This window comes from Anser brachyrhynchus, assembly GCF_964034855.1.
Source record: "Anser brachyrhynchus genome assembly, chromosome: W".
Classification (NCBI taxonomy): Eukaryota; Metazoa; Chordata; class Aves; order Anseriformes; family Anatidae; genus Anser; species Anser brachyrhynchus.
In genome coordinates this window covers 19,878,539-19,899,131 of record NC_137704.1, presented here as the reverse complement: position 1 = coordinate 19,899,131, position 20,593 = coordinate 19,878,539, and the positions used below count along the sequence as shown (strand labels likewise).

At 44.8% G+C, this 20,593-nt stretch overlaps 1 protein-coding gene and 1 long non-coding RNA gene across 2 annotated transcripts in view; one reads left to right on the top strand and one right to left on the bottom strand.

The window, feature by feature from the left end:
- The window catches only part of LOC308184750 (uncharacterized protein), a 224,008-nt gene that overhangs the window by 88,853 nt on the left and 114,562 nt on the right, over nt 1-20,593 (bottom strand). The window lies entirely within an intron of this gene.
- Nucleotides 8,640-16,874, top strand: LOC308184854. The gene is made up of 2 exons (XR_013942958.1): nt 8,640-9,485; nt 12,537-16,874. It is a non-coding gene; the product is annotated as an uncharacterized lncRNA (long non-coding RNA).

Genomic DNA, 20,593 nt, shown 5'->3' with positions numbered 1-20,593 from the left:
GTGTGGTGCTTAGCTGCTTGATGAGCTAAACCACAACAACCAGCTAAGTTCTGTTTAGTTTATTCAGATCTCACAATACTGCACAATTATTTAGCATTTTTTTTCACAGAGTTTTGAAAGAATTTTACTTCTTTTCTAAAGCTGTTAAAGAAAATTTAACATTACTCTTGCAAGACAAATAAAGAGCACTCAGTCTTTATTTGGGTATTGTACCTAGTGTGAGAAACACTCCGTAGCCAATAACTTAGGCTCAGGCGAGGATCTCAGTGAAGTAGTAATTTATTCGCGATTGCAATGGCGGGCGCCCCACAAGCAGGAGAGCGCGCCTACTAGTTCCAAAAACACAGTTTATATACTTTTTGATGACAGGACCCTCCCCTGTTTCCCCACTGGAGTGGGTAATCCAGGTTCACAATCTATCTGAGGCTTCACAGACAATGCCTGGCCTTCAGTTGCTGGCCTGTTAAATTTCAAATTTCTTTTGACTTTTTTACTGTTTGAAGTGGTAATGTTTCATCACTTATCTGATTTGACTTGACACCGTGATTTTCACCTAATTGCTCTAAGGAGTCCGGCTGTCTGCATTTTACAAGGTTTTCTGTTAAGCTTTCTTATCACTGTAAGCATATTTCAATACCACATTCCTTCCTTCTATACAATGTAACACTGCAAAAACAACATTTCCATTCCCACAATTCCCCCCTTTTCTCTTTTTATAATTTGTTGATTTTTGCAAAATTTTTCTCTAAGGTGTAATTTGGTGGATGTCTTCCTCTTCTTCACTTTCTTTGCTTTCCATTTTCTCTAATATCATCATCTTATCTGAGTAGGGTGGTGGATCCATGGTCATTTGTTTCAAAAGTGCAGTTTCAATTAACTGCTGGACACGTCCCCTTACACAGGGGATAATGCAACAACCAATGGCTGTCAAAACTCTGCTACTACAATCAAGGATGTAAATATGGACACTACCATCCCTTTCCATTTACCAAACCAAGATTCCAACCATCCTGTGATGGAAGTGTCTGCTCCTGAGTTTTCTGCCAATTCATTGGCAAGGGTGGTAAGCCCTTGCAATGCTCTAGTTACTGTGCCATCCGGGGCAGTATTGTTAGGGATAAAAGTACAACAACGGTTGCCCAGCATCACGCACACACCACCTTTCTCCGCAAGAATCATATCTAATGCTATTCTGTTTTCCCAAGCCATTTTGCTGGTGGCATCTAGTTGTTCAGCGATCCCTCTTATCGCATCTCTTGTATAGTTTATGAATCTCTGCTGATTATAATAGATATAATTAATCCAATCCACATTTTTATTAATTGTTACCCACCAGAACAGTGACTCAAACCCTGCAGCAATTTGATTCCTGGCTTTATGTTCATCGGGAACTCCTCTAGGCACCCCAATAGAATCTATGTACGCTCTATCATCAAATGATACTCCTAAGCTTCTTTTACTTCTTCTGGGTATTTGTGATGTTTCTCTTTCAAATGCCAGGGTGAAGGGTATAGCTAATTGAACAAGTGCACAAGTGCCTCCCCAGTTAGATGGCAGGATGGACCGTAAGATCTTCCCTCCACAGTACCACCAGAGATCTGCCCTGGGGATCTCAAGTCTGGAGCAGTTTCCCATCAAGTCCTCAGTAGCATTCAAGGTCCTCGTGCACAAGGCAAATTCTCCCAGATGCCAGGTAGCACTCACACCCTGCCGTGAGAGGCAAGCTGTATGGTTACCTATAGCTGTGGAGAATACAGGGGGAGCCCTGATATTGCTATCATGCAAGGAAGGGAATAGTAAAGAGAGAGGCTTACAGGCCTCATTTCCCCAGGCAGTCTTTTCTTGGTACAATGCAATCATACATCGCATCCCTCGGGAGTCCTCGGTCCACCCCAATGGGCAGGGCACTATCTGGGCAATCAGTCATCCCGAGGCACAAGCATAGCAATTGCTATGGTTGAGACTCTGGACAGTATATTTGACCCATTCTATCCAGGCATTCACATCCCCATACCCTGTTTCAATCTCAAATGTTTGAACTGCCGCATTTCAAAGAGGGCCTCCTGTTTTCTCTCCTGTTTTCTCCTTGAGTTTCTCCCTTTCTCTGATGGCAATAGAGGATCGTTTCCATACAGCTATTCTCAATCTGGCTGTTGGGTCTCTACCAGTTATTTGTTCCCTCTGCTCAATTGTCGTTGGGCATTTAAATCTCCACAAGCTAACACCTCGCAAGCATCAAACATGACAGATTGCGGTACATAACCCTCTGTCACATTCACCCATATTTTTATGGGGTATCCCATCTTACTATTATCTGGTCATGCCTTTTCCAAGTTGCCAATTGACCAAGACTTTCTCTGAGGCCTACAATCACTAAAAACAAAATTAATAATTGATTTTTCCCTGTCATTACTTTTAAACCTCAGGTTTCCAAATAATTATCAATTCAAAGAATAAGATGTACACTACTACTAGAACAAACCCCCCTTGGGAACACTTCAGTTCACTATAGGCCAGTCCTTTCTCTCAAGCACAAGTCACACTCATTAGTTACCTGTGAAAATAAAAGGTTAGTTTACAATTGCAAGCTCTTATCCTGCTCAGAGTCCACTATGAGATTTTTCTCTTCGATTTCAGCTTCCAACAAGTCTTCTGTAGGAACAGCTTCCCAGGTACTAGGGTCGATGGATGCCTTCACTCGAGTATAGTGAGTCCAACCTTTTTCTGCAGTTCCTATGGCTGTTTCAGTGGTTAGTAGTACTTGGAAGTGTCCTTCCCATTCGGGCCGGAGTTGATCCTTTCCAGGTCTGAATCAGGACCCAATTTCCCACGGGTCCTGAGAGATGACAAAGAAGAGGACAACCCCAGAATACAGTTCTTAAGAAAACTCTCTTGTTTCGAATTGTGGTATCTCATCCCTTCTGCCCAGATAGGGTAATCCGAACAGCATCTCATACGGTGAAATTCCTATATCGTTTCTTGGTGCTGTTTGAACCTGTAGGAGTGCTAAAAGTAAACATTTTACCCAAGGAAGTTGGGTTTTTAACACTAATTTAGTTAATTGCTTCTTTAATGTCTGGTTCATTCGCTTTGCCTTCCCAGAAGAGGAGGGGTGCCAGGGGGTGTGAAAAGCCCACTCAATCTCTAAGGCCTGCATTAACCCTTGCAGTACTTGTGAAGTGAAATTATTTCCTTGATCTGAATCAATGTTTTCAGCTATCCCATATCTAGGGACTATTTGCTCCGGTGATACCTTAGCCACCGTGTTTGCAGTGGCAGATACAGAGGGGAAAGCTTACACCCATCCAGTCACGTGGTCAACTAGGACAAACAAGTACTTAAATCTCCCTCCTTTACGTAACTCAGTAAAGTCTACCTGTATACTTTGTAAAGGTCGAATCCCTGGCTCCTGTCCCCCTCTAGGTCAGTTACAAATGACCTTTTTATTTGCCTTTTGACATATGGTACATCCTCTGCATATTTGCTTCACTAAAGTGTATATTCCTACACAGACATACTTTCTTAGCACAACATCACACATTGCTTGCATCTCCCAATGACTCTCTTGATGTAAAACATCATATTTGCCTCCTTGGTGCTTTATTCAGCATTTCTCTCCCATCAGGGAGTATCCATTTTCCCTCAGACTTCGTGGCTCCTGATTCCTTAAAGAAATCTCTCTTAAAAACTTTTTAGTTCTTTCTTAGTTTTCAACAATTCCCTGAATCCTCTCTGGATTTATTCTCAGTTTTCCCTCAGACATTAGATGCCTTAAATACCTGACTTCTCTTTCTACGCATTGTAATTTATTTTTCAATACTCCCAAGCCCTGCTTTCCCAGAAAGTTGAATAGCTTGTTAGTAGCTTCCTTCACAACTGTTTTCTCCTGTCCTGACAATAAACGATCATACACATTTTGTAACAGAAATTCCTCCTTGGGAGGTTGGAATTGCTCCAAAATCTGTTCTAGAACTTTGCCCAAATTAATCGGTGGCCCTGTAAACCCCTGAGGTAAAACTGTCCATATGTATTGTTGCTACCGCCCCCACTTCAGAGTCTTTCGAGTCAGAGGTGAATATATCTTTGCTCTCAGGGCCTGAGAGCACTCCATTAATACCACTGTTATTCCAGTCTAACAATTTACTATTTGAATGCCCAATTTCATCATCAAATCCCTTCCCAACAAGTTAGTCCCTGCCTTGGGTACATACAATAATTGCCCAGAGATCATTTTATCCCCTAGTCTCAGCTTGGTACCCCCCAAAGGTGGCACTGTTACCCCAGCCCCTTCCACCCCCATCACTTGTTAGGGTTTCATTAGTTAATTTAATCCCTGGTACTTTACAGGCCAGTAATGACCTAGCTGCCCCTGTGTATTGTGTTTGATGGCAAGGTTCGGGAGGGGGCTGCAGTGGCAGCCGCCGTGAGGAGAATCCATAAGCCTCCCTGTGGCAGATAAGGGACAATTTCATCCGGCCCCAGAGGGGCCCACCGCTGCCCAGAGCCAAGCCATGAGCAACACAATCCGTGCCTCTGTGAGAGCACATCCACGAAAACAAACAAACAAACAAACAAAAACCTGCTGCTCAACAGCAGCTGGGAGAGCGAGGAGTGAGAAACCTCCCCGCAGACACCAAAGTCAGCACAGAAGGAGGGGGTGGAGGCGCTCCAGGCGCCGGAGCCGAAGCCCCCTGCGGCCTGTGGAGAGGCCCCTGGTGGAGCAGGCTGCCCCCCCTGCCCCCCCCCCCCTTCTCGATACTTGGGAAACTGACCAAACACCACAGCAAATATACCAAAACTTCTAGACTGTTACTTAGATAGTGCCTACATCCTCTTTCCCTGCTCATTCAACTTTCCCAACTCATTCAAAAAACAGCTCTGTCAAACATTACATACCACACCTTTAACACCTTCAATAACCCTTTTTAACACTTCTTCTTATCTTTCTCCAGCCTGTACTTTCACCAAAGTCTCAGTCATTAGCCAACTTAATTCCATACCTTTCTCCCTCATCCCATTTTCCTTCCCTCCTCCTTCTTCCACTCCGGATATTCCTACCTGAAGTGGCCAGCCTGCCCACACTTAAAACATCCCATCAAAGCCTGTCCCTGCTAAGATTCAGGCCACAACACGGGTAGCTTTCCTTGCCTGCCATTCCTTCATCTCTCTTCCTCTCTTTTCCATCCTGGCCCTGACTCCCCCGGAAGATTTTCTTCCTCTTTCTCCAAACCTCTGCCTGACTACCTGCTACACTGTCAATACCATTAGTTTCACTCTCTGCTTTTCCTTCTCATCTCCCCTCTTGACACACACGTTCAGGGCCTCCGACAGGAGGGCCCCCCAGTGACTGTTCACTACATCCCCCCCACCTTCTGGAGCATTTTCTGTGCATCTTGCCAGGCTTCAATCACAAAATGAACTTTCAAGAGCCCTTGGGATACTGGGTCCTCAGGATTCATCCCCAAGTACTTTCTCATTCTGACCCCAAGTCTCTCATATGATTTCTGTGTTGCACGCTATTATTCTTCCAGCCAGGATCGGCAAGTGGTTATTTCTGCCCTGCCGGTATTACCCCTGGTCCTGGAGGATGAGTTCTTTCCCATTTTTGTATAGCAGCTCTCCTCCTGATCATTCCCATTTCTTTCCCTGTAAACAACATATTTATATACATAATTCCCCCTCCCCAAGAGTATAAGTTTGGTCCTAGGAAACTCCTAACCTCTCTGCTGGTAAGGAGGGGGGGAAGTTCACTTAAGAGGATACACAGTTAGTTTTAGTACTGTTAGTATCAGGGAAGGCAAAATTCTCAGTACCTCTTCTACCTTGTTCTAATTCTTGCCAGAGCCTAGAGTACGCTCTTCTCTAGGGACAGTGTTAATTGCAGTCCCTGTCTCCTTTCCTGGAGCGACTGCTGCTGCCACCGGTGCAATATTAGCATTATAGGGAGCATAACTTGGCTCCTTCTCCAAAAAAAAAAGGAATCTTATTGTTTACACATACATTTCAAGCCTGAATTTTCATCAGGCCCGTATTTTGGCCAAAATACTGCTGTTTCCTTAATTGGTTCTTTTGTCCAGACTAATACACAATATTTAACCATATATTTTTTTTTTTTTTACCATCTCTTCCAATTTTGAGATTATTTTTCCAATTTCTTATAATTCTTCAGGAAGAACTTTCGGTAGGCACTTCCCCCGGGATATCTCCCTGTCCCCTGGAACTCATATTTCCCATTTTTCCTATTCTGGAAAATGGGGATGTACTGCCAAGCACTTCCCCGTGAAAGGGCTACCGCACACCTATGAGTTTACCAGATTCCCTGGTGTACTTCCGAGCACTACCCTGTGCAAGGATTACCGCACACCAAATTTCCCTGGTGTTCTGCCAAGCACTTCCCCGTGCAAGGCTTACCGCACACCAAATTTCCCTGGTGTACTTCCGAGCACTACCCCGTGCAAGGATTACCGCACACCAAATTTCCCCTGGTGTACTGCCAAGCACTTCCCCGTGCAAGGCTTACCGCACACCAAATTTCCCTGGTGTACTTCCGAGCACTACCCCGTGCAAGGATTACCGCACACCAAATTTCCCTGGTGTACTGCCAAGCACTTCCCCATGCAAGGCTTACCGCACACCAAATTTCCCTGGTGTATTGCCAAGCACTTCCCTGTGCAAGGTCTTACCATACACCAAATTTCCCTGGTGTACTTCCGAGCACTACCCCGTGCAAGGATTACCGCACACCAAATTTCCCTGGTGTACTGCCAAGCACTTCCCCATACAAGGCTTACCGCACACCAAATTTCCATGGTGTATTGCCAAGCACTTCCCTGTGCAAGGGCTTACCATACACCAAATTTCCCTGGTGTACTTCCGAGCACTACCCCGTGCAAGGATTACCGCACACCAAATTTCCCTGGTGTACTGCCAAGCACTTCCCCATACAAGGCTTACCGCACACCAAATTTCCCTGGTGTACTGCCAAGCACTTCCCCGTGCAAGGCTTACCGCACACCAAATTTCCCTGGTGTACTTCCGAGCACTACCCCGTGCAAGGATTACCGCACACCAAATTTCCCTGGTGTACTGCCAAGCACTTCCCCGTGCAAGGCTTACCGCACACCAAATTTCCCTGATGTACTGCCAAGCACTTCCCCATGCAAGGCTTACCGCACACCAAATTTCCCTGGTGTACTGCCAAGCACTTCCCCGTGCAAGGCTTACCGCACACCAAATTTCCCTGGTGTATTGCCAAGCACTTCCCTGTGCAAGGGCTTACCATACACCAAATTTCCCTGGTGTACTTCCGAGCACTACCCCGTGCAAGGATTACCGCACACCAAATTTCCCTGGTGTACTTCTGAGCACTACCCCGTGCAAGGATTACCGCACACCAAATTTCCCTGGTGTACTGCCAAGCACTTCCCCGTGCAAGGCTTACCGCACACCAAATTTCCCTGGTGTATTGCCAAGCACTTCCCTGTGCAAGGGCTTACCATACACCAAATTTCCCTGGTGTACTTCCGAGCACTACCCCGTGCAAGGATTACCGTACACCAAATTTCCCGAGACTCTTCCTTTCTCTCCCTTATCTCACGCTTCGTCCGTCTCCGGCCGCGCCCCTCGCGGAGTTACAGAACCGCAGATCAGGACTCCACACTCGCTTCGTACAAAAGTACGTCTCAATCACACATCACACATCACACAGAGTCTCACCCGACCCCCAAGGCAATACTTAATATTTCTTACCTTGGTCTGTGCACAGAGTTACCGGATCAATTCTTAAAACCCAGAGTGCCTACCTTCTTCCTTTCCCCACTACTTCACGGATCCTGCCTCTTTAATCAGTCTCGGGCCCTCTGTCAGCTCTCCGCAGAACCGCCACCGTCGATGCACAGGACCGCTGAAATCAGCGGGGCATGCCTTCCTGCTGCTGCGGTGGTGGGGCTCCCCAGTAGGTGACTGGATCCCGGACGAGCCCCCAAATTGTGAGAAACACTCCGTAGCCAATAACTTAGGCTCAGGCGAGGATCTCAGTGAAGTAGTAATTTATTCGCGATTGCAATGGCGGGCGCCCCACAAGCAGGAGAGCGCGCCTACTAGTTCCAAAAACACAGTTTATATACTTTTTGATGACAGGACCCTCCCCTGTTTCCCCACTGGAGTGGGTAATCCAGGTTCACAATCTATCTGATGCTTCACAGACAATGCCTGGCCTTCAGTTGCTGGCCTGTTAAATTTCAAATTTCTTTTGACTTTTTTACTGTTTGAAGTGGTAATGTTTCATCACTTATCTGATTTGACTTGACACCGTGATTTTCACCTAATTGCTCTAAGGAGTCCGGCTGTCTGCATTTTACAAGGTTTTCTGTTAAGCTTTCTTATCACTGTAAGCATATTTCAATACCACATTCCTTCCTTCTATACAATGTAACACTGCAAAAACAACATTTCCATTCCCACACTAGTAAGGAATATATATTGTGGCACTAACACATCTTTTAGTAAACAGATACAAATAGGGAGTGTTATAAGTGAGACCATACAAATTTCTTGGTCTATCAGAAATATTTTATTAATTAAGTAAGCAGGCACAAGCAAAACAGCGCTGGGCGGCTGGGGAGTCTCCGCTCTGTAATGGGTAAGATGTATTTGTTCATTGTATAAAGAAATAAAAAAAAAAAAAAAAAAAGAAAAGGGATAAGATGGTTATAAAATAGATAGTATTTTACACGAGGTTGGGACAGAGCTTCCTGATCATAATAGAACCTTGATATATGATGACAAAGTTGGGGAGGGGGGGGATTTGCTAACTATCTGTAAGGAATTTGGGAATCTGCGAGGGAGATAAGGTTGCACAATGTTGCCTCAATGAAGGGGAGGCTTATTAGGCAGATAACAAGAAGGGGGGGTGTTGGGTAAACATCCTTGAACAGGTACAAAGACTCTGTGAAATACCCCATCGCAAGACATCCTGTCTGCTACTTCACTCCCCCCCACCCAAACATTAGCACAACGCGTGAGCACCAAAGAGAGGAAGCAGCCCCCCCCCCCCTTTGGACTGCATAGCCGCAGCTGGTTCAACAAGCCCGGACAAGCTGGAACTCGGATACTAAAAAACAGCACCCCCGGAGAAGGAAAATTGTGCGCCGCTGCGGAGTCGGAACTCCCCGGCCGCCCAGCGCTGTTTTGCTTCTGCTTGCTTACTTAATTAATTAATAAATTCTGTGATTAATAACATTTATTAACAGACCGACTTCGTATGCGAGTCTGTTCATAACAATTTGGTGCCGTGACTCGGATAGGCAATTTGATTGAGGACTCCCCTTTGGGGGTGGCGCCCCGCCGGTTTTGGCGGCCCTCGAAGCAGGAAGTCTCATTCAGGCCTTCACCGACGAACCTCAAAAATTAAGCAGAAGCAAATAAAGCCGGCAAACCCTTAGCAATCTTTGTGCACGAAGACCGAACGAAGACCCACGGGGTGGGTAAGTATAGGCCGGTGATCCGTTCGGTAAGGGTGGGGAATCCCGGAGTACGGCTTCTGAGACGGCCAATCGCGGCCGAAGCGAGTGCGGACCCCTCGGTAGTGCGGTTCCCACATCCCGCGAGGGACTGGGCCACGAAAAGGGGGAAGTGTGTGTGTGTGTGAGTGAAGGTACTCCGGAAGATGGGACAGAAGAAAAGTAAGCCTTCTGGTCCCATGGGTGGGGGAAATAGCGGTAGGAATATTCCTCCTATTCCCCCGGATAGCCCGCTGGGGCTAATGATTAAGAATTGGAGTAATTCCCCTTCTAGGCGGGGAAAAAGTAAAGTAAAAATGATTCATTATTGTGTAGAGATCTGGGGTAATAAGCCCATAAAGGGGGACAGTGTGTTTTGGCCCCTTTTCGGTTCCTTTGAAGATTGGATATGTCAGGCTCTAAATATTTACGTTAATTCAAAGGAACCATTTAGTTTAGAGGAAAGCGAATACGCACATTTATGGATAAATTTTGAAACTGGGACCCAGTTATACCCTCTAAAAGAAAAAGGAGGGAAGGGAAAGAAGAGAGATTTGGAAGTCCCAGTTGCGCCACCTCCCTACGTGCCCTCTTTGCCAACAACACCCTCTGCTGCCGAATCTGAGGATTCGGATGACAGTGCCTCGGTCCAAGGGAGACGAGGGCCAGTAACTAGAAGCCAGACTCGTCGCGCTAAAGAAGGGTTGTACCCCTTGCGGGAGATTGCAATGGGGGGACCTCAACCAGGGATGGGATATGTAGCCGTCCCCATTAATTCAGGGGACGTTAGAGACTTTAAAAAGGAGATGGGAAGTCTCTTAGAAGACCCGTTAGGAGTAGCCGAACAGGTAGATCAGTTTTTAGGGCCAAACATTTATACTTGGGAAGAATTACAATCTATTTTGGGAATATTATTTACATCAGAAGAGAGAGGAATGATAAGGAGAGCAGGTATGCGAATTTGGGACCAGCAACATCAGCAAGGTCCTGCTGCTGATATTAAGTGGCCAATGCAGACACCTAACTGGAATAACCAGGATCCAATACACAGGGGCCACATGCAGGATCTAAGAACAATCATAATACAAGGAATCAGAGAATCTGTGCCCAGAGGACAGAATATAAATAAAGCATTCAGTGAACAACAGAAAAAGGATGAAACTCCAACAGAATGGTTGGAGAGGCTTCGTAAAAGTCTGCAATTATACAGTGGGTTAGACCCAGGTACCCCGTTAGGGGAAGCATTACTTAAGACACAGTTTGTGGCTAAGTCTTGGATAGATATCAGAAAGAAATTGGAAAAAATAGAGGATTGGCAAGATAGAGGTCTGGACGAATTATTAAGGGAAGCACAAAAGGTGTATGTTCGTAGGGAAGATGAGAAGGAAAAGAAGCAAGTGCGAATGATGGTGGCAGCGGTGCGAGAAGGATCCAGAAGGGCTGGCAATGAACAAAGATGGAGGAATGAAGGGTTTACTAGAAGGAATAGGAAAGAGAAAAAGGGTGCCCAGGAAAGAAGAGATGTGACCTGTTTTTACTGTAATAAGAAGGGTCACATGAAAAGGGAGTGCCGACAGAGGAAAGAGGATGAGAAAATGTTTAGAAATGAATAGGGGTGTCAGGGGCTCTATTTGCTGGGGACCCAAAGGAACAGTGAGCCCTTGATAAAGTTACGAGTGGGCCCCCAGCGCGAGGAAATCGAATTCCTCATAGACACGGGAGCTGAAAGATCAACTGTCCAGACATTACCTTTAGGATGTAGAACTTCAAAGGATAGAATACAGGTAATAGGAGCAAAAGGGGAGCCTTTTGGGGTCCCCGTTATAAAAGAGGTACCGATTGAATTGGGATCAAAAAAGGGTACGGGGCATCTGCTTCTTGTGCCAGAAGCCGAATATAACTTATTAGGTAGAGATTTGATAATAGAATTAGGCATAGGACTAGAGGTAGTAGAAAAGAAACTGGAAATAAAGCTGTGTCTTCTTCGGGTAGAGGATGAGAAAGAGATAGACTCCGAGGTTTGGTATACCTCGGAGAGCGTTGGAAGGTTAAACATTAAACCATTTAAGGTAACTATCAAAGAGCCAGAAGTACCAATCAGGATAAAACAATACCCCTTGTCTGAAGAGGGTAGAAAGGGTCTGAAGGAAGACATACAACGATTATTACAACAGGGGTTGTTAGAACCCTGTATGTCTCCTTTCAACACCCCTATATTACCAGTTAAAAGAAAGGATGGTAAATACCGATTGGTACATGATTTGAGAGAAATTAATAAGAGAACTATAACCAGATTCCCCGTGGTAGCAAACCCACATACCTTATTGAGCCAATTAAGCCCAGAGGACAAGTGGTACAGTGTAATAGATTTAAAGGATGCTTTCTGGGCCTGTCCTCTTGATGAGGACAGTAGGAATTATTTTGCCTTTGAATGGGAGGATCCCGACACTCACAGGAAACAGCAACTAAGGTGGACAGTGTTACCTCAGGGGTTTACAGAATCTCCAAACTTGTTTGGCCAGGCCCTGGAGCAAATTCTAGAGGATTACGATAGAATGCCAGGGACCAAAATGATCCAATATGTAGATGACTTATTAATAGCGGGGAAAGATGAGAAAATCGTACGACAGGCAAGTATAAACTTGCTGAATTTTTTGGGCTCACGGGGACTAAAGGTTTCAAAAGCAAAATTACAATTCGTGGAGGAAAAAGTAAAGTATTTAGGCCATTTATTAAGCAAAGGAACAAAGAAATTAGACCCTGAAAGAGTTAGAGGTATTTTAGAACTCAGGGCACCAGAGACGAAAAAACAAATCAGGCAGTTGCTAGGATTGACAGGGTACTGCAGACAGTGGATAGAGGATTACAGCGGGAAGGTAAAATTTTTATACAACAAATTGAGTAACGAGGGCCATCTTAAATGGACAAAAGAGGATGAGGAACGACTGATGCTCCTAAAAGAAGAACTCGTGAATCCACCGGTTTTAAGCTTTCCCGAATTAAAGAAGCCCTTTTTCCTGTTTGTTAATACTACAGAAGGAACTGCGTATGGAGTACTGGCACAAGAATGGGCAGGATGTAAAAAGCCTGTGGCCTATTTGTCAAAATTGCTAGATCCAGTCACTAGAGGCTGGCCAAACTGTTTACAAGCAATTGCAGCAGCGGCCTTATTGGTTGAGGAGGCACAAAAGATTACCTTTGGAGGAGAAATTAGAGTAATATCTCCCCACAACATTCGCGGAGTGTTGCAGCAAAAAGCAGACAAATGGATCACCGACGCAAGGCTGTTGAGATACGAGGGGATATTGATCTCTTCCCCAAGATTGACTCTAGAAACTGCGCCAGTACAAAACCCTGCGCAATTTCTCTACGGAGAAACAAATGGCCATCTAGAACATGATTGTCTCAGCAACATCGAAGAACATACGAGATTAAGACCGGACTTAGAAGATACCGAATTGACTCATGGGGAACAGATATATGTGGATGGATCCTCTAGGGTAATAGAAGGGAAAAGAAAATCGGGGTATGCCCTGATAGATGGGAAAACATTTAGAGTCATAGAATCAGGACCCCTCAGTCCGAGTTGGTCAGCTCAGGCTTGTGAATTATATGCAATGTTAAGGGCTTTGAAATTATTGAAAGATAGAAGCGGAACCATCTATACGGATTCAAAATATGTTTATGGGGTAATACACACCTTTGGAAAAATTTGGGAAGAGAGGGGACTTATAAACTCCCAGGGGAAAGGACTAGTTCATCAAGAATTGATTGTTAGGGTTTTACAAGCGATTAGGGAGCCAAAAGAGATAGCGGTGGTACATGTAAAAGGTCACCAGCGTGGACTGACCCCGCAAATAAGGGGAAACAATCTTGCTGATCAAGAGGCAAAGCGGGTAGCCCTCATGACTAACTATGTAATAACAAAAAGGGCGGATTGCCCAACTTGTGGAGAGGATTTAAAGAGGGAACCTTGTTAGGGGTGTTGGAAGAATTGGGGGATGGATGGAGTAGAATGTAATTGTTCAAAGGAAGAGAGCCCTCCTTACAAAAATTGTTTCAAACATGGCTTGCAAATATCTTTGATAGGAGGGACTTTCTTCTCCCCCTTGTTGTGTTTTACTGTGCAAGAAAAAGGGAAAATGATACAAATGGGAATTAAGGAAAATAAGGAAGGGAGATGGTTGCTACCTGATGGGAGAGAGGTATTGCCTAAATCAGTAGCTGTGAGGGTGCTACGGAGATACCATGATCAATCCCACTGGGGAGTACAGGCCCTAGTGGACCAATTTGCATACAAGTATATGTGTATTGGAATATATGATATAGCAAAGACAATAGTTAATGGATGTATAACTTGCCGAAGGGTAAATGCCAAAAACATAAGGAAAAGGATTATGGGAGGAAGGGAATTGGCCCATCGACCCTTCGCAAAAATTCAATTGGACTTTACGGAACTCCCCAGAGTAGGGAGATATAAATATTTGCTCGTGATAGTAGATCATTTGACTAACTTTGTCGAGGCATTCCCTACGGCAAGGGCAACGGCACAAACAGTAGTAAAAATTTTACTGGAGAACATAATCCCTCGATACGGAGTTATTGAAATGATAGATTCTGATAGAGGGCCTCACTTTGTGTCAAAGGTTATACAAGAAATTATGAGAAACTTAGGAATCAAGTGGGAATACCACACTCCTTGGCACCCTGAGAGCTCGGGAAAAGTAGAACGAATGAATGGGGAAATTAAGAAACAACTTACTAAATTGATGATAGAAACTAAAACCTCATGGATAAAATGCTTACCTCTTGCTTTGCTAAACCTGCGTACGAAACCCCGAACTGATCTGGGGTTGTCACCATTTGAAATGCTATATGGGATGCCCTATGACTTAGAGATACCCGTCGATCACCCCCACATTCAAGATGAGAGTTTGAAGTCTTATTTAGTACAGTTAGGGAACAGAAGGAGGGAATTGCAGAAAAGGGGTCTGGTTATACAACGCCCTCCTCTGGATATGGCAATACACAATATACAGCCTGGGGACCAGGTCTTGATTAAAACTTGGAAAGAAACTGCATTGACCCCACGTTGGGAAGGTCCCTATATTGTTTTGCTAACTACAGAGACTGCTGTCCGGACTGCTGAACAGGGATGGACGCACGCCAGCCGAGTTAAAGGGCCAATACAGAACGACAGGTGGGAAGTGACTTCCGGCTCTGAGGACTTAAAGCTGACTCTGCGACGAACTCGGTAGGCATTACTGGGAAGGGGTGGAGGCTCCATGGTCCGTGAAGAATACTACTGCTGCCGAGAAGAATCATAACCCCGTAGGTGGTAGCACCCCATCTGACGGGCGAGGCAGAGTGGTAAAACAAGTGGGAATGGACCTTCACTACCCCCTGTGGTGCTTGGGGTTATTCGCGATAGTCATGCCACCCACCGCTGGTCAACACCACCCGCATCAGCCTTTCTTGTGGAGCTTGATAAGACTTTTCGATACTACGGTCGTACAGCAGATTGTTACGCCAGGGGCTCCCAGCTTTAAGACTGATCTCTGCAACCTCACAACGACTTTGGAGCTATGTAACAATCAGTCAGATTTCTACTTATGCCCAGCTTCTAACCCAGGGAAAAGCTACTGTAATTCCCCAGCACAGTATTACTGCGCTTATTGGGGTTGCGAAACTATAGCCACAGCATGGAATCCAGGCGGGGGAAAAGATAAATATTTAACTGTCCAATTTGGGCCTCAGGGTTGCAGTAATCGGAACACGGCTGAGGCAGTCTATCACCGTGGAACAGGGACCGTACAAAAAGGGAATTGCGCGTTTTTGTGGGTTAACGTAACTAATCCGATGGATCCGGGGTGGATCCTTGGAAGGACTTGGGGAATAAGGTATTATGAGAAAGGAGCTGATAGAGGGGAAATAATTTTAATAAAGAAGGAAGAACCGCCTAAAACACCTCGAAAGGTAGGCCCCCTCTCACATTTGGAAAACAAAGGGACGTCTCGCCCCACGACAACTAAATTGACCCCCACGCGGCCTGGTAATAATAAAATGACGTCCATTCCCACTCCTACTCCCACTGCGATAGGAAGAAATAGGGATGATTCTTCCTTAAGTAGAATGTGGAAAATTATTGAAGCCAGCTATCAACTCCTTAATCAAACAAACCCGGAAATTACAAAAAAATGCTGGTTATGTGTCAGTGCCCAGCCTCCATATTACGAGGCAATAGGGGATATGGGTGCACTCGAATACTCGAATGAATCAAACCCCAGCAAATGTAACTGGGGGCAGGAAATCGGGATCACTCTAACACAGGTGACAGGGAAAGGTAGGTGTATAGGAACAGTCCCAAGAGGGAAAAGAGATTTATGCAGTATTACAGAAGATAGAAAACAACCCTCTAATTGGTTGATTCCGGCTAATAATACTCGATGGGTATGTTCGTCTTTAGGGGTAACTCCGTGTCTGTCTTTAAAATTGTTTAATTCGTCCCGCGACTTCTGTGTACAGGTAGTAATTATACCAAGAATTCTGTACCATTCTGAAGAGTATATATACATGCAACACACAATACCACAATTTAATCTAAAAAGGAGGGAACCGGTAACAGCTGTTACCCTAGCCACTTTAATGATTTTAGGGGCCGCGGGAGCTGGAACGGGGATTGCATCCCTAGTTAAACAAAGTCAAGAATTTACCTCTTTACGAGTTGCTGTGGATGAGGACTTGGCTCGCATAGAGCAATCGATAACGGCCCTAGAAAAGTCAGTCAGGTCATTATCTGAAGTAGTGCTCCAAAATCGCAGAGGACTGGACTTGATATTCTTACAACAAGGAGGACTTTGCGCAGCCCTGCGAGAAGAGTGTTGCGTATATGCTGACCATACAGGAGTAGTAAGGGACACTATGACAAAACTCCGAGAAGGATTAGAGAAACGAAAAAGGGAACACGAAGCTCGCCAGAGTTGGTATGAATCTTGGTTTAATTACTCACCTTGGCTTACAACATTGTTATCTACTATTGCTGGACCATTATTGTTGCTAATATTTGTGTTGACTTTTGGCCCATGTATCTTTAACCGGGTAATTGCTATTGTAAAAAGTCGACCCGAGGCTGCACATTTGATGCTTATACGTGCTAAGTATGAAACTGTAGATCAGGAAGAAGATACTGAAACCTTGATGATGTGTAAAAAAGCTTTGGAAGAATTTAATGAACAAAATAAGTAGCCTAAAAGAAAAAGGAGGGATTGTAATGGGTAAGATGTATTTGTTCATTGTATAAAGAAATAAAAAAAAAAAAAAAAAAGAAAAGGGATAAGATGGTTATAAAATAGATAGTATTTTACACGAGGTTGGGACAGAGCTTCCTGATCATAATAGAACCTTGATATATGATGACAAAGTTGGGGAGGGGGGGGATTTGCTAACTATCTGTAAGGAATTTGGGAATCTGCGAGGGAGATAAGGTTGCACAATGTTGCCTCAATGAAGGGGAGGCTTATTAGGCAGATAACAAGAAGGGGGGGTGTTGGGTAAACATCCTTGAACAGGTACAAAGACTCTGTGAAATACCCCATCGCAAGACATCCTGTCTGCTACTTCACTCCCCCCCACCCAAACATTAGCACAACGCGTGAGCACCAAAGAGAGGAAGCAGCCCCCCCCCCCCTTTGGACTGCATAGCCGCAGCTGGTTCAACAAGCCCGGACAAGCTGGAACTCGGATACTAAAAAACAGCACCCCCGGAGAAGGAAAATTGTGCGCCGCTGCGGAGTCGGAACTCCCCGGCCGCCCAGCGCTGTTTTGCTTCTGCTTGCTTACTTAATTAATTAATAAATTCTGTGATTAATAACATTTATTAACAGACCGACTTCGTATGCGAGTCTGTTCATAACACGCTCCACCACAGCACGCAACTTTCCCTTTTCAGTGTCGCCGTTTTATAGCATCCAAGTTTCGGCTTGTCAGGACTTGTTGGACCTTCTGAAGCTGTGCAGTTCGTTGTTGGGGGTCGTTGTTTTTCTTTCAATGATCATGCATTGTGCTCGTGTTCAAGGGGGAGGGTAGTGAAGCGGGAAACAGTATTTCACAGAGTCTTTGTTTTACCAAGGATGTTTATCCAACACCCCCACCCCACTATCTACTTGCTTAGTCTTCCCCCTTAACAAGGTCGTAAATTGCAAAACCTTATCTTCTCAGCAGATCCTCTGAATTCCTTTTAAAGACAATGAACAAACACCCGCTAATTTATCACAATCCCTCCTTTTTCTTTTTCTAACATATTTTGTTCATTGATGAATTTTTGAAGCACTTGTTTGCTCAATATTAAAGTTTCTGCGTCATCCTCCTCCTGTTCAAGAGATTCATATTTCGCACGCACAAGCATAAGGTGAGCTGCCTCTAATCGGTTTTTTTACAATCGCGATTATTCGATTGAATATACATGGTACAAAAGTTAGTGTTAATATGAGCAGCAACAAAGGTCCTGCTATAGTTGATAGCAGTGTAGTGAGCCAAAGTGAGTAATTAAACCAGGATTCATACCAGTTCTGGTGGGCTTCATTTTCTATTTTTCGTTTTTCTAACCCTTCTCTCAATTTAGTCATTGTATCCCTTACTACTCCAGTATGATCTGCATATACACAACACTCCTCTCGTAGGGCTGCACACAATCCTCCTTGTTGTAGAAAAATCACATCTAATCCCCTACGATTTTGTCGTACAGATTTCTCTAAAGCTGATACAGATTGCTCGATACGGGCCAAATCCTCATCTACAGCAATGCGTAGAGAGGTAAATTCTTGGCTTTGTTTTACCAGAGAGGTAATTTCAGTTCCGGCTCCTGCAGCCCCCAGAATCATCAGAGTGGCTAAAGTGACAGCCGTAATAGGCTCTCTCTTCCTTAAGTGTTTTTTTTTTGCCATAGCATGTTGGATGTACATATACTCCTCAGAATGGTAAAGAATCCTAGGTATAATTACTACCTGTACACAAAAATCATGAGACGAGTTGAACAATTTCAAAGATAAGCATGGAGTTACCCCCAGAGACGAACATACCCATCTGGTGTTATCTGCTGGTATTAACCATTTTTCTTTGTCTAATTGTGTAACATTTTCTGTAATATTGCATAGATGGAACTTCTTACTGTGAGAAACACTCCGTAGCCAACAACCCAGGCCCAGGCGGGGATCTCAGTGAAGTAGCAATCCATTCGCGATTGCAATGGCGGGCGCCCCACAAGCAGGAGAGCGCACCGCACCTACCAGCTCCAAAAACACAGTTTATATACTTTTTGATGACAGGACCCTCCCCTGTTTCCCCACTGGAGTGGGTAATCCAGGTTCACAATCTATCTGATGCTTCACAGACAATGCCTGGCCTTCAGTTGCCGGCCTGTTTTTGAGATGGTAATGTTTTCTCCCCTTATCTGGCTTGACTTAACATAGTGATTTTCACCTGATTGCTCTAAGGAGTCTGGTTGTCTGCATTTTAGGAGGTCACCTGCTGAGCTTTCTTATCACTGTAAGCATATCTCAATACCACATTCCTTCCTTCTAAACAATGTAACACTGCAAAAACAACATTTCTATTCCCACATCACCAGGGACCGTGCCTACGCATCTGCCATTCCCAGTTACTTCCGTTAACGTTATTCCTACATCCCTTCCCCAATTGCATTGTGGGGGATCGGTTTCGTTTGAACGGGTGGTCTCTCCCAGATCCCCGATGGCGTCGTAATATGAGGGCCTTATATCAAGACATAACCAGCAAGGTCTAGGCACGTCTGGATTTGGTTGATTCAACAACTGATAACTAGCATTCATGATTCTCCATATGTTATTCCCGGTCACCCCTTCATTTCTAATCCCGTACTCCGGGTTTACTGATTTATTAGCAACCTCCAGTGGTTTAGGGCTATTAGGAGTTAGCATTCTAAAAGCTTGTGTAGGCTGAATCCTCAAAACACTCCCCGACAGTTTCTGATTTGGTCCCACCCGTTGGGGACTCTTAGTCTCTTCCTTCTTTATATAGATGATGCCTCCCCTATCAGTCCCCCAGCAGTAGTTATCTGCTGAACAACATGGTGATCTTCCCATCTAATCAGGCTCCATTTAAAAGGTTTGTGAGGGTGCGCAGACCCAGGAACAGTGTAAACAATCGTACCCATTACTATGTATCGCAAAAAAAAAAAAAAAAAATGGCTAGGGCCCATTTTCCAGAGTTCTTTACCTGGCCACGTAATTCCCCACCGTTTCACTCTCTGCCTCGCTTGTCAGTTCGGTTGCAGCGAACTACAAGGTGCAAGTTCTTCTCGGCAGCAGCAGTGTTCTTCAGGGGAGTTTCTCAGGTAACCGCGACCTTTTTCTGATCAAACAGGGTCCCCTCTCCTCCTTTTTTTTTTTACGATACATAGACAGTTAGACCATACTTATCGAGTTCGTTTCAACGTGAGCTTTAAGTCATCAGGGCCTGCGACCGCTTCCCATTCGCTTTTCTGGATCGGTCCTTTCACGCGACTGGCATGCGTTCACCCCTTCTCAGCCGTCCGGATAGCCGTCTCTGTGATAAGTAAAACAACATAGGGGCCTCCCCACCGTGGTGTTAAAGACGTTTCTTTCCATGTCTTAATTAGAACCCTATCTCCAGGTTGTATCCTATGGATTGCTAAATCTAGCCACCAAGCCTTTCGCTTGCAACTCCCTCCGTCGGTTCATAAGCTGTATTAAATAAGGTTTTAATTGGATATCCTGTACCTGGGGGTGATCAGATGGCATCTCTAAATCATAAGGCATACCATACAGCCTTTCAAAAGGTGAGATTCCGACATCGGCTCGGGGCTATGTCCGGATATTCAATAGTGCAAGCGGTAAACATTTCACCCAGGAGGTTTTTGTCTCTATCATAAGCTTTGTTAGTTGCTTTTTAATTCCACCATTCATTCGTTCTACCTTTCCCGAACTCTGAGGATGCCAGGGAGTGTGATATTCCCATTTAATTCCCAGAGCCTTCATCGTGTCTCGGGATACCTTTGACACAAAGTGTGGGCCTCGATCAGAGTCAATTGCTTCTAT